Raw genomic sequence first — 2,706 nt, 5'->3', positions numbered from 1 at the left:
AGTTCATCATTGAGGGAAGTCAGAGTAGGAACAAAAGCATGGACTTGAAGCAGAAACCAGGGAGAAATGCTCTATGATGGCTTGCTGAGTTAGCTTTCTTACACAGTTCACAATGGCCTGACCATTCTAAATCAATGACAAATCAAGACAATCCCACTCAGACATGCCCACAGGCCAGTCTGATCCATGCAGACTCTGAACTGAGATTGTCATCTCCATTGTTACTAGGCTGTTTCAAGTCGACAGATATTGTTAACTAGGACTTTCTATTCTTTGTCATCATGACACACAACACACATTACCTGAAAGCCATAACCATTTATTGCTTGTTTCCCAAATTCTTTTTTTTTTTTTTTTTTTTTTTTTTTGGTTTTTCAAGACAGGGTTTCTCTGTGTAGCTTTGGAGCCTATCCTGGCACTCACTCTGGAGACCAGGCTGGCCTCGAACTCACAGAGATCTGCCTGCCTCTGCCTCCTGAGTGCTGGGATTAAAGGCGTGAGCCACCAACGCCTGGCTGTTTCCCAAATTCTTATGTAACTGTCATAATGTAAAACACAGTGTAAGTTTTAAAAATTACAACACTTCAAAAGTCCAAAGTCTCTTAAAAAAAGCAGTCAATTAATTGGGTCTGGTAAAACAAACCAAAGAAACTATATATTTTCTTATTTCACAAGGGAAGAATGGAGCACAGAAATATTGTCTCTCTAATCCTTTGTCCAACATTCCCTTTTATCCCTCTACAAACGGGGTCATACCTTAGGGCTGTGGAAGTAATCAGCTCTCCTGGATGGTTGAGCACAGAATCAACTGCCCCACCCCCAGCCCATCCCAGCGGGAGAGCAGCATCCATCCCACTCCCAGCTTCCCACTGGGCCTAGCCTGAGGCGCTCAGTTTTCCAAACTTTGGTGCCCAGCAACTCACAATTAAAGGCAGAGACCATAAAGCGAAGAGCACTGTCTTCAGAGCCAGCAACAGGAGGCTCCAGCTCCTCCAGGGGATGCTGGGACTCTTGCCTGGGACCTGAGCCTGCTTGGGCTTGGTCCCTGAGGCAGGAGCGAGGGTGGCGCCTCAGGCGCCAGTGCATGGTGTAGAGGTTGCAGAGCACAGTAGTGAGGACTAGCAGCGCCATGAGGCTGGAGTAGAGCACAGAGAAGCTGAGAACAGACAGCGAGCGCTTCTCATGGACCATCTGGATGAAGCGCCAGGTGCCTGGGCAGTACTGTACGAACTTCCCAAAGCCAGCGAAGGGGAGTGCGCAGAAAGCCAAGCAGAAGGACCTCACATACTGGCGCAGGGTGATGTGCATTGGTAAAACAAGGGATGTCCGAGAGACGGCCATCACTCCAGCACCATAGCCAGGAGCTGTAACATAGGGGCTAGCCCAAAGAGGGACACGATGAAGGCGAATGCTTGACATCAGTGATTACCCACAGCAGGAAGCAGTTCTTTTAGGGTCATATTCTGAGCATAGACAGCCAGGACCACCTGGCTGACTAGACACTTGCCCAGCTGAACAGCACTTTGCCCATTGCCCATCATCTCAGAGAAGTCCTTTTCTACCCAGGAGGATACTTGGCAGGGATAAAAGGATGCATCCATAGCCCTTGCTGCATCAGGCTGGAGGGGAGGCTGTGGCCCAGTCAAGTTCAGAGGAGCTCCAGGTGACTTTGGGGCACAAGAGAACTTAAAACAGAGAAAGATCAGCAGGGTGTTGGCTGGGTGTTGTTCACAGTCAGTCCTCCTTTCTAAGGTCGGAGGTCACACCCCTGGAGGATGGCTGGATGCTGGTATAATTATTCCAGCTGGGGGCAGCGCTGCTGAGAGCTCTTCCTCATTGATGCACAGGGTCCTGAGGAGAGACAGACCCTGTGCCCAGAGACAGAAGGAGAGAAGAAAGTATCCAGAATCTGAACACCTCAGGCTGGTCCTTCAGAGGAGGCAAGAGAACTGCAGACACAGAAAGGGAAATGACTAGGCACCAATGGAGAGTAGGGAAGCGGCAGAGCTGGTGGTAGACAGGAACTTGACAGATGACCAGGCCAGGAAACTGAGAAAGGGCTATGTGTAGGGGAACCTGCAGCCACGCCTGCTTAGGAACTGGCTACAGGTCTGCCTGACCACGCCCTCGCAGGCCTGTAGCCAGCCCCTAAGCAGGCCTGGCTACAGGTTCCCCTACAGCTATGGTCTACTTTTCTCAAATGAGTTTAAATAACTAACATTTGCAGCACTCCTGAGCCTTGGTTCCCATTCTCTTTTAGATCTCTGCAGTGTGGGGATTGACTATGAGGTGAGAAAAGAGGGGCCTTGGAAATCAGGGCATCTGGTTAGCCTGGCAGAGGTATCCAGTGGCAGACACCAGGAATCAGGTACTTGTTGAATCCACCTGTCCTCTTCCATGGCTCCTTTTCCCAAGAGGCTGACCAAATTCCCGGGCCAGCTTTTTCTGCACATGGAAAACCAAGGGGTGATATGATGTGGGTGCCAGAAACCACCAGGACTGTGTAGCCAGGGTGACAGGGATATGGTTAAGAGCACTGATGCTGCCATCAGCCCTGGGTTCAAGTCCTGGGTCTGCTGTTCCTGTGTATGTGAACTGGGGCATGCTCAGCTTCTCAAACAGCTACATCTGTCCTGGTTGCTTGGTGACTTTGAAGGATGTAGAATGTGCCTGGGGAGTCCTTGAGGCATGTAGTGGCCTCAATTT

The 2,706-nt window shown here is 50.2% G+C and overlaps 1 pseudogene; it reads right to left on the bottom strand.

The window, feature by feature from the left end:
- Positions 1-875: 875 nt before the first annotated feature.
- LOC100774419 lies at positions 876-1,601 on the bottom strand (annotated as a pseudogene).
- Between the last annotated feature and the right edge of the window lie 1,105 nt (positions 1,602-2,706).

The sequence above is a fragment of the Cricetulus griseus genome (genome assembly GCF_003668045.3).
Source record: "Cricetulus griseus strain 17A/GY chromosome 1 unlocalized genomic scaffold, alternate assembly CriGri-PICRH-1.0 chr1_1, whole genome shotgun sequence".
NCBI lineage: Eukaryota > Metazoa > Chordata > Mammalia > Rodentia > Cricetidae > Cricetulus > Cricetulus griseus.
This window is presented reverse-complemented; position numbering and strand designations above follow the sequence as displayed.